Here is an 11,537-nt window from a genome sequence, read left to right on the forward strand (position 1 = left end):
TTAGTTTGCTGACGAAGTTTCTTGGATAAGAAGCGAAACGTCCGACACCTTCGATGAAGTGCAGATGACGGCTGAAGAAACCTTTTCATCGATGGACCACTCCTGTGTGACTGAGACATTCCAGGAAACACAGACATTCCAGGAAACGTTCATTTACTCAACTGTCCGCAGAGCCGCAAACAAGTCACTTTCAGCATGGAAATCGCAAGATCAGACTGCGCTTTCACATAAATTTGATTATTTCTGATTCTAAGCGTCTTTCATACTTTGTGACCTGATTCATTTAATCAGATACATATTACTTTATCTTCCACGGTCATTACAGTTCCACCTTGTTTGGATTCCATGATTTACAGCACATAAATGTAAACGAATATTAAAAAACATTTGTAATTCCAGTAATGTCATGGCACCCCCCCCCCCCCATGAGGCTGCCTTTACAGCAGTGTATACTGCAAATTTCCCCACTGTGGCACTTTTAAAGGCTTTCTGATTCTGCTTTCTGATTTTAAAACTCACTACATTAAAGAGTCACTTGCATCTCACCATTTTGGAACTCATGATAGAAAACTTGTTGCATCAAGTGGGTGGTGCTTGATTTGCAGGTTTCTGTATGACTTCCAGAACTTCTGTTATGAATTAATCGTTAATGTCATACCGTAGTATAAAGTTTAATGCAGTTTTTTTACCAGGTTTTGCAATTTCAGTTTGATAAAGGTCATCGGATGGAAGATTTCACCCGCTATGTTCTCTTCATCTCCCTCTCCCTCCCTGTGTTCATGAACTTCAAGTAACTGTGCCACCTGGCATTGGAATACCTGTCATTACAAGTCTAAATGAAATGAAAGAAACCATTCACATTGAATGATAATTGTGTACCAACATTCGGCAGGTCTGACTAAAGAGACTTGCGGGCTGGAACTAGACCACAGGCCTTAGTTTGCCCACCACTAGTGTAACATTGTCACAGCTTCATTTGGTTTTATGATCTCAGGTTTTGGACAGAGGATGAATGTTTGGCTGTCATTGTACATATGCATGTCTTATGTTGCTCACCATCGTTCAAGGGATATACAAGGACTTTGTGTTAATGTTCGGACCTATGATAAAGGGGGTTTCAAAGGGGACAAGGAGCACCAGTGATTTTTCTCAAAGTGTGTCTCATTTACAAATGCAACTGGGTGTACATTGGTATCTCTAATTACAAGCATCTCTTCACATGAAATTTTAAAGGACAACCGACGTCACTTTTTTGTTTCTTAACTGACATCAGAAAAACGTTTTATAGCATCTAAAATACCCAAAAAACGCAGTCCGACACAGTAAGTGTGCCTTGCTTCGTCCGGCGCTTCTCGTTGGGCCCGCTGCTGGCTGAGGAAGAGTAGGGAAGGCCGTCTGCTTGGTTGGAGCTTCCTCCACCCCCGTTGGCCTGGGGGTGAATTGGGGCACCCGCACTGTCAGAGATAGAAAAGCCGAGTGCACAAAACAAGTCCAAGCCCAAGAGGTTGGCGCCGTGACGGGACACTTGGAAAGTGAAAGCAGGGAGAGTCCTTGAGCCATAGCGCACCGTGAAGGTGGCAGTGCCCACCATACCAATCTTAGTTTGGCCATAGCCAAACAAGTCCTCAGCGTTGGCCTCGATCGGGAGATGAGGAAATAGCCGTCGAACTGTGGACACGTTCAACAGTGACCTGGAGGCTGCAGTGTCGAGCAGGAGTGGTAAGCTCACTCCATCCAGTTCCACTGTGCACCACTTGAATGGCTTGGCGCGCGAGCCCACGCAGTGGATGGTGGTTCGCCTCGGCTGGTCTGGCAAGCGGGATATGTTTGTCGACGTAGGGGCGGAGCGGCACATCCTGGAGAAGTGATTCATCTTCCCGCAGCGTTGGCATCGTTGTCCGGTGGCCTTGCAAGCGGGCGCGCGTGCGGCGTGCGAGGCAGACCCACAGTTGGCACAAGGTATGCGTGTGTTGGCCCGTTGATGTCTGACAACATTTATCTCGGTACGGTCGTAGGTGAAGGTGGGAGCAGAGCGGCACATCCTTGCGAAATGATTCATCTTCCCGCAGCGTTGGCATCGTTGTCCGGTGGCTCTGCAAGTGGGCGCACGTGTGGGGTGCGAGGCTGACCCACAGTTGGCACAAGGCGTGCGTGCATCGGCCCCTTGACGTCTGGCCACATTTATCTCGGCACCGTCGTATGTAGAGGTGGAGTCGTAGGTGGCGGTGGCTTCTGGGAGTGGCGAGGTTGGAGCAACAATCTGTGCCAATGCGGGAGAGTGTGAAGGTGTGGGTGGGTTCACAAGCCGAGCCGTTAGTTGTGCTGTGTTCTCCAATTGGAACGCCATCTCCACAGCCTTCGATAGTGGGAGGTCGTCAGGGTACAATAACAGTTTCTCCCGTAGTTTGGGATCAATCGTGTGCTCGGCGAGTTGATCCCTAATCATTTCCTCCTCCAAGCGGCCGAATTTACAGAGGCCCGCTAAACACCGCAAGTCGGCAACGTAGTGGTGTACCGACTCGCCTGTTCGTTGCCGTCGTTGACTGAAGGCAATCCGCCAGACAATCACGCCCTGAGGTGGGGCGAAATGTCGGGCCAATAAAGTGACACAATCCCTGTATGTCTGCGCGGGTCCAAGAGAGCGAAAAATGTGCTGCCCCTCACTACCTAAACTGTGTTAGCATAGCCGTTCGGCGTGCTTCGCTTGTCTCGTTTAGTCCGGTCGCCATCAGATATGTCGTGAACGAGTCATACCAGCGGGACCACGGGACTGGTGGCTCACCGGGGAGCGCGAGAAACGAGGGGAGGGGAGCTGTGTAGAAGTCCATCTTCGTCGCCAATGTTGTGTCCGGAGGAATGAGAGAGGAGAGTTGCTTTGTCAACGTGTTTATTGTGCCACCATCTTAGTCTACCTGCGGTCGTGACGTCACCACTGCTTTTCGACCTGTCGCAACATTCTGTAGCAGTGTGACATATGCTACAGTATTGCGAACTTTCCTCACTACGAAAAGGCAGCTATGAGACAGTCACCTTATTAAGAAGAGCAGAAGAGCACATTAGCGACGGGCTTCATATAGCCATGGTGCTAAAAGGGCTTCCTGACTCTTACAAACCGTTCATTGTGCACGTACCCAATCTAATGACAGAATGACTTTCGGCGAATTCAAAATTAAGTTAAGAACTTTTGAGAATACCGAAAAGTATGGAAAAGGTGACCAGAGTGCCAACGAAGACAATGTAATGAAAACCAGCGGGACTACAAAACCGCATGGGAGAGTGAGAGGAGGAAAAATGGACCTGGCTGATATCGAGTGCTACACCTGCGGTAAGAGAGGGCACATTGCCAAGACATGTCCTCGGACTTCCCAGCCGAGAAAAGAGGAAAGAAGGTGGGACACGCCACATCAAGATCGAGGAGGCGACAAGAGCTTCAAACCCGAGGACCACATCATTGAGCTCGCAGACGGAACCAAGCCGAGCGGAATGGCAAAGATGAGAGGCGAGGCTGAGGTCTACTTGCTGGACAGCGACACGTGAAGACGTGACTGAAGCAAGCACTCTACATCCCAGCATTTCCGCAGAACATCTTCTCCGTCAAAGCCGCAACAGCAAGTGGAGCAGAGGTCCGCTTCAAAGACGGTGATGACTGGTTAGTCCACAGGGATGGGACAAAATTCAAAATGGAGGTATTTGGTAGAATGTATTACCTAAACACAATAGAAGAGAAAAATGTCGATGAAGCATATGGTTGTTATGACATCCAAACTTAGCACAAAATACTGGGTCATTGTAACTTCGAAGATGTTGCTAATTTAGATAAAGTGGTTAAAGGAATGTCTATTAGAGGGAAACACGAGCCAAATCAAAACTGTGAAATATGCACACAGGGCAAGCTGACACAGAGCAGGAACAGACATGCAGATGCTAAAGTTGCAACTGTACTACAGCTAGTGCACACAGACCTGTGCGGTCCTATAGAACCGACAGATAAAAATGACTACAGGTACTCAATAGCATTCACTGATGACCACAGGGAGATGATTTTTCCATATTTTATTAAGGCAAAGGCTGACACGACAAAGGCTATAGAAAAATTCATAGCCGATGGAGCCCCATATGGAAAAATAAAATGCATCCGATCCGACAACGGCACAGAGTTCACTGGGCAAGAGTTTCAATCTTAAGAAAGAATGGGATAAGGCATGAGACGAGTGCACCCTACTTGCCTCATCAAAACGGTACTGCCGACAGAGGTCGGCGGACACTATTTGAGATGTCTAGATGCATGCTGTTGGAAAGTAACCTACCCAAGCAACTATGGACATATGCCGTACAAACGGCCGCTCAAATTCGCAACAGATGCTACAATAAGCGGCTACAGCAGACACCTTACCAGGCTTTTACAGGAAAGGTACCCAATGATGGGTTTATTTTGATCGTTCGTCCCTGGTTCATTGCTTCTACGGGCGTTGATGGCAGAGGATGGTTAAATCATCAGGAAGCCACGTGTTGAACAGAAAGTTGGTTTAATCTTGACGAGAGCGGAGACATCGCGGTGTATATCTAACATCGGTGGAGGTGAACAGAAAAGAAAGAAAAAAAAGAAAATCACAAAATAGAACAATCACAATGGAAACAACCTCAAATTAAAGTTGTGTCATTCGCTACAACAGTAAAATCTTCATGGCATCCTGGTTGGTGATCACCAGGAGGAGGAGGAGGAACGAAATTGTTTGTAGCATTTGTCGCAAGCAGGACCCAGGGTGTGATACAGATGAGCTGCTGACTGGGAAAAGTTGTGTGATCTGTCGACGCGGCTCCAGTAACGTGCATTGGGAATCTTCTTGATAAACGATGTCCTCGCGAATCCAGATGAAGCTTGTGGCTGCTAAGACGGCTAGCATCTCTGCAACCGGTCCATCCCACGTTGGTGTGGTCCACGTCATTCCTTTCAGACCGCAGCTCCGTCCTGTGGAGAACAAAAGAAGACTTGTGCCAGGTCACATGTCGAAAGGATGGTTTCATTCTACACATCACACTTTCTTGCCGTTTCTTTCCCTATCAAAGTCTGTCTCATCGTTTAGGCTCTGCAATGCATTCTCTCACAGAAATGGCAGACATTGTTAGATGTTAGTGGTTAGTGAGTCTGCATTTCTGGAGGGCACCACTTTCTTGGGGAATGGCGTTGCAGCCAACATCACTCATTACCAAAAGTGAAAAGTTTGGCAATGATGATCTGAGCTATTGTCACTCCCCCCCTGTTGAGACATGAAAAGTCTCAATTTGCCAACTGGGAACGTGTTTGCGTGGAAAACACGATCCATCTTTGACATTGCACAGATTATCAATTTGTATAAAACCATTTGTCAATCATTGTTCCGAAATTTTGGAGGCCAAATCTTGGCATGTCGCCACATTGTATGGGTGGAGGACAACCTTCCACAATTATTTAGCACAAGTTGACATGGTCAGCAACATTATGGCAATCTGCGTAAATGGTCATCATACTCGCCTTTTGTCATTCAGTTGGAGGGCACCAGTTTAGTCAGTTTCGCTTCTGCATAGGACATCCTTCTGCGCAACCCAGCTTCATTTCCGGTCACCCTGGCATGGACTCCCCAGGAGCTCTCCTGAAGAATCTCCTTCTCCCAATTCTGAAAGAAGCTGGTTAGCGTGGAAGCCCTATACAATATAATATCTAATTTCTGACTGACATCGGTGCCCACTCAACTCATTTGTCAATTTCAATCTTACCAACCTGAACGGCGAGAAATTCCTTTAATGTGCACCGCAGTCAATTACTTTGATGTGCACTGCATTCAATTCAGAATAATAATTCATAATCAAATCAATCTCGACAGGCTACCCTGCCTTTTTAGTCATAACCATAAACTACCTTTGAACTGACAAATGTCATCACTGTACGCAAAGGCAGACAGAAGATAAATTAGCATGTGTGGATGTCTTAATAAACATTGGATTTCCGCCATCGCATCTCCAACGTTGAATATTTTTCGTACGATCAAGCCTAATTGTCACAATTCATCGCTCGCTACATGGTTGGATGAGAAATATTTTAACAGCATTCTGAATGTCTACATCCTCTGCCGTTTCGCTTCTGCATAGGACATCCTTCCGCGCAACCCAGCTTCATTTCCGGTCACCCTGGCATGGACTCCCCAGGAGCTCTCCTGAAGAATCTCCTCCCAATTCTGAAAGAAGCTGGTTAGCGTGGAAGCCCTATACAATATAATATCTGATTCCGCCTGAATTTCTGACTGACATCTGTGCCCACTCAACTCATTTGCCAATTTCAATCTTACCAACCTGAACGGCGAGAAATTCCTTTAATGTGCACTGCATTCAATTCAGAATAATAATGATAATTCATCATCAAATCAATCTCGACAGGTTACCCTGCCTTTTTAGTCATAACCATAAACTACCTTTGAACTGACAAATGTCATCACTGTACGCAAAGGCAGCCAGAAGATAAATTAGCATTTGTGGATGTCTTAATAAACGTTGGATTTCCGCCATCCCATCTCCAAGTTGAATATTTTTCGTACGATCAAGCCTAATTGTCACAATTCATCGCTCGCTACATGGTTGGATGAGAAATATTTTAACAGCATTCTGTACGTCTACACCTTTGGAAATCAAAACTATTATCAATCGGGGCTTTGTCATTGATCCTAAATCATTAGTTGGGTGTGCCAACTCAGGTGCATCCCACCAGCCGTTGCGGCCTCTCCTTTGTCCGATCTCCTATGACAATTGAAACAGAGATTAAATTTTGTTTCCAAAGATATCAAGAATCAAAATGCAGTTCGATGCTACGACTGTGATTCAGCAGTGTCTGCCTAGAAAATGTGGTATGTCCCGGAATTGCCCCTGCATTTTAAACCCCTCTTTGAAGTTTTGTGCTGACAAAACCCTTGAAGAGGCATCGTAAATAACTCTGGCTTCTTTCAAATGGCCTAAACAAGTTGTAGACAGAACAAGGTTTAGCTCAATCTAACAAAACTAATCCTATAATTTTATAAATTCACTCTTTGACTCTGTCATTTTAAAGAATTTCCATTTTGCATTCGCCCAAATCAGGATTTCAAAATTATTTGTCCCGATCGCAGACAAAAACATTGGAATTCTGACTTCAAGGTGTTCAATTCTCTTAGTGAAACACTTTATCAAATATAACAAAAATACTTTACTTTTGCCTTCAAATTCACTCAAATTTGGCTTCTGTTTATTCATTTGTTTGTTGGCTTATTTATTTGTTCACTCAGTCTAATTTGGCTGCCTATTTAATTCTTTTTTTTGTTTCAAGTGGACGGTATTTATCAAAAAGCTATGGGAAAAAACTGTTACGTCATTCATGAGGACGTCGTGCTGGCATGGTCGGACAGGTTTCCCGATGAGACAGGATAGTCATCTGCATGGCACCTCCGTCGAGTCCTCTTGTAATGACATGGCTCTTTTCCCAGGGCACATTCTCTCATCCTGTGAAAGGAGAAAAGAGAACTGCGCGGCAGATTTTATGCAGGCTGGAACAAAGTTTTTGCACAATACGTATGTGAATGTTAATGCAAGCGCTTTATTCATTTTATTTCCGTTTATTAACCTATTCGCGAACGAATCAATTTTGCCGATCCGAGAATGCGGCTGTGAATTTACCCCCCCCCCCACCCTCTTTCGGGCAGAGAAGGAAGGAGGGAGGACTGGGCTGCCCGCTCTCTCTGATGGCAGCCCACCCCCCCTTTGCCCCACCCCCCCTAGCGAAGCTCACACAATGCGCGCACATACACAAAAATAGACAAATACAATGCAACACAAAAAGACAAAAGACAAAGGACACAAAACGGAAGACAAAAACACACACACAAAGACAGCTCCTCCAAACGCCCCCCCCCCCCTCAGCCGATCCCTCTCTGTCTCCACGGGCCATCCCCTGTACAATGAAACTCCCTGAGAAACCCTGTAGCAACGGCTAGCAGTGTTGACCACGCGCTAGTGTTGGTGAATGCATTAATGTTACAGTAATCCACGATCTATTGAAGCTGCAATTAAACAAAAAAAGAAAACAAACGTCTGGCTCCAAATTAATGAATCAATAATTAATACAGTAAAGTCTCGTTATATCGATATTCAAGGGAGTCCGAAAAAATATCGATATAACCGGGACTATCGATATATCCGACCCTGTTTGCATGTAATTTTCTCCGTGCGTGCATAGAAATAGTATCGATATAACCGGGACTATCGATATATCCGATATCGATATAACGAGACTTTACTGTAAATCAATTTTTCGCCAATCCTCGCATCCGAACTTCCAGAACTTCATCCGTTCTGAAGAATCTCCTTCTAGAACTTTCCCGGTCTCACAATCCGTCCGCCGGAGGCGCGGAAACAGACTCTCTCGACCCGAAATGGCGTCAATCAGTCACATGCAAAAACTCCGCACATCAGCTCGAATTAGGATGGTCCGATTGAAATTCGCATTACTAGCCGAAGATACGCAGATTAACCGTAAATATAATTACTTTTGGCCGAAAGAATTCCACAATACGTTCACTCAACATAGCTGCATGCTAGCGCTGAAACTCACCCGTGAATCGAATCCTGAGCTTCGTTCACTGGAAGAAATACATGGCCCACTCCTTCCCCCCCTCTCGAAGCCATCAGCTAGGATCCAGGTCAAAGGCACCAATAATGATGGGTTTGTTTTGATCGTTCATCCCTGGTGCATTGCTTCTACGGCCGTTGACGGCCGAGGATGGTTAAATAATCAGGAAGCCAGGTGTTGAACAGAAAGTTGGTTTAATCTTGAAGAGAGCGGAGACATCGCGGTGTCGGCCAAGGAGGGAGGCATAGGGGAGAGAGAGACGAACTAGAATAGGAGAGCACAGTGTGTGACGTGATAGGATGTGACGTAATGTAGATGCGACATCATGTAAAGGAAGGCAGGATATGACGTATCAGGAAATCCAAACGTAAACAAAGATTAGGAAGCGATGTTTCGAGATGTTTGTATAGAAAATTACCCCAACACCCAACCTTTCCAACATGCAAATATTTGGCTGTGAATGTTACATTTATAAACAGGACAAAAAGAAGTTAGATTCCAGATGTGAGAAGGGGATTTTCGTAGGCTATGATAAGTATAGTCCAGCCTATAATGTGTACTACACCGAGACAAGGAAAGTTCTGAAACATGGTGAAAGTTTGTAGTTCTGAAACAGACTGGTGAAAGTTTGTATGAAAATAACACAGATGGTCAAACTCAAACGGGCCGTGACTTGTGGGACGATATTCAGAGCTACAGTAAAGTACCCCGAAAGGAAATCAAACCGAGTCAAGATCAACTTGAGAAAAGCAAAGAACCAAGTGCTGAAGAGACAGTAGAAACAGGCAATATTCAGACTGAACAGGGAAGGAGGTTTCCTAAAAGACAAAAAAAGAGCTCCAGAATATTTAAAGGAGTACATATGTAAAACTAAGTGTGATGATGACGAAGCCAAAAATATTGACTACTTTCTTTATACTACTACTTTCTACAAAGTAACATATGGTGTACCAAGGACTTTTAAAGAGGCTATGCAATCTGAAAAGTCAAAAATGTAGGCTACTGCAATGGAAGAGGAGATAGAATCCCTGAAAGAAAATAAGACTTACACTTTGACCCCGCAACCAAAGGGCAAACAAGCAGTGGGAGGTTGCTGGGTGAATACGCTGAAAGAAAACCCAGATGGATCTGAGACTTGTAAAGTCAGATTTGTGGCAAAAGGATTTGGTCAAGTGGAAGAAATAGACTGCAGAGAGACATTTTTGCCGACAGATAATATGAATTCCATTTGAGCACTGCTGCAGGTGGCTGTACAAGAAGATCTCACCTTACACCAAATGGACGTGAAGACTGCATTACTCCATTCCCCAATGGACTGTGAATTATATGTGGAGCAACCTGAAGGTTTTGAGATCACGTCACAAACAGGAGAACATTTGTTATTTAAGCTCAACAAATCACTGTATGTCTGTGTAAGCTCTCAGTCGTACAGGAGTGGTCCATCGATGAGAAGGTTTCTTCAGCCGTCATCTGCAAACCGGTCTGGTGGGGTGAGGTTCAATTTGGATCGTTCATACAATAGCCCATTACAACATTTGTAATGCTGATGAGGTGATACCGGAGGGAGTGGGTCAAACAGGCCAGTCGTTAGCCAGGAATGTAGGAACAATTAGTGGGGCCACAGGGAGTGGTCCTCTGCTACCCCCAACCTGAGAGATGTTAGATGTTTCAGACATCTGTAACCTATCATAGCTGTGTCCGGTGCCGCCATGTCTGGACATTAGGGATATATAAATAGGGCCGATACGACCAGTAAGACTTTAGTTCGCTGACGAAGCCTCTTGGATAGGAGGCGAAACGTCCGACACCTTCAAAAAGTACAGATGACGGCTGAAGAAACCCTCTCATCGACAAATCACTGTATAGCTTAAAGCAGTCAGGGCGTCACTGGAACATGTTACAAAATATTCACCTCATAAAGAATGGTTTTATACAAAATGATGCTGATCACTGTGTTTTCTGCAGAGAATCCGAAAAAAAAGGTCATTTTGTTAGTGTGGGTGGATGACTTAATCATCGTAGCGAGTAACGATACCCTACTCAGTGAAGTAAAAGAAATGCTAAAAAGAAGGTTTAAAATGAAAGATATGGGTCCACTTAGACACTTCCTAGGTATCGATTTTAAACAAAGTAAAGGAGAGATCAAAATAACCCAAAAGAAACACATTGAGAGAATGTTGAAAAAAAATATGGAATGGCTGAGTGCAAAGTAAGAAGCACCCCGTGGGAACAGAAATTGGACTTTTACAGTGAGGGTGAAGTTATCAACTCATCGGGGTACAGAGAGATTGTGGGCAACTTAATATACATAATGACATGTACCAGTCCTGATTTAAGATGGGTTGTTCGCAAACTCTCACAACACCTAGCTGAACCAAAACAGCAGCATTGGACTGCAGTTAAACATTTACTGAAATATTTAAAAGGTACGACAGCTCAAGAGCTTAATTTCCGAAAATTTGAAGGGAAGACTAGAAGGATATAGTGACGCTGATTGGGCTGCCGATATAAATGACAGGAGGAGCACAACCGGATATTGTTTTAGCCTAACTAAGGAAGGTCCAGCTATATCATGGAAAAGTAGGAAACAGCCAACTGTGGCGTTATCAACTTGTGAACCTGATTATATGGCACTGGCGGACACAACTCAAGAAAGCATGTACCTTGTCCAATTAATAAAAGGGATAGACAGCAGTAACCGCCACTTACCAGTAAAAATATATGAGGACAATCAGAGGGCAATAGCTTTGTCCAAAAACCCAGTTTGTAAGCAGAGAAGCAAACACGTAGATATTAAATATCACTTTGTGCGCACACTGAGGGGAAAATATCTATGAAATATTGTCCGACAGAAAACATGGTTGCAGATGTTTTTACTAAGGCGGTGACAAGATTGAAACTTGAAAGA

At 44.7% G+C, this 11,537-nt stretch overlaps 1 long non-coding RNA gene across 1 annotated transcript; it reads right to left on the minus strand.

The window, feature by feature from the left end:
* On the minus strand, nt 1-7,721 carry LOC148891951 (uncharacterized). Its single transcript, XR_016116372.1, has 3 exons — nt 4,707-7,721; nt 4,394-4,563; nt 1-3,707 (listed from the first exon to the last, which is right to left on the minus strand). It is a non-coding gene; the product is annotated as an uncharacterized LOC148891951 (long non-coding RNA).
* Between the last annotated feature and the right edge of the window lie 3,816 nt (nt 7,722-11,537).

This window comes from Hippocampus bargibanti, linkage group LG11 (assembly GCF_051943395.1).
Source record: "Hippocampus bargibanti isolate YZ-2025 linkage group LG11, ASM5194339v1, whole genome shotgun sequence".
Classification (NCBI taxonomy): Eukaryota; Metazoa; Chordata; class Actinopteri; order Syngnathiformes; family Syngnathidae; genus Hippocampus; species Hippocampus bargibanti.